Source organism: Mandrillus leucophaeus, unplaced genomic scaffold (assembly GCF_000951045.1).
Source record: "Mandrillus leucophaeus isolate KB7577 unplaced genomic scaffold, Mleu.le_1.0 Scaffold2, whole genome shotgun sequence".
In the NCBI taxonomy this organism is placed as follows: domain Eukaryota; kingdom Metazoa; phylum Chordata; class Mammalia; order Primates; family Cercopithecidae; genus Mandrillus; species Mandrillus leucophaeus.
The window spans coordinates 6,054,737-6,055,069 of NW_012102031.1; positions in this window are offsets into that span (position 1 = coordinate 6,054,737).

Below are 333 nucleotides of genomic sequence, written 5' to 3' on the forward strand. Positions count from 1 at the left end.
GTAGGGGTAATCAGGGGGAGTTCCATTAGCTCCTAGGAATTTGACCTCAGAGCCCAGTCACTCTGGGAAAACCCTGTCAGGCTGGGGACTCGACTCCAGCCCCTGGGAACTTCCCAGAGCTGGCCAGCCCTCTCTGTCACCTCTCTGGGTTGTGACACTGAATATAGGATGACCCCCAAGGCAGAGTGGACCTGGATGCAAATATTTCCCAGCTCTGACTCCAGGGTGCCAGCCAAAGACATCCTGGGCACCTCCTCAATCAATCAATCAATCCTTCCTTCCTTCCTTCCTTCCTTCCTTCCTTCCTTCCTTCCTTCCTTCCTTCCTTCCTTC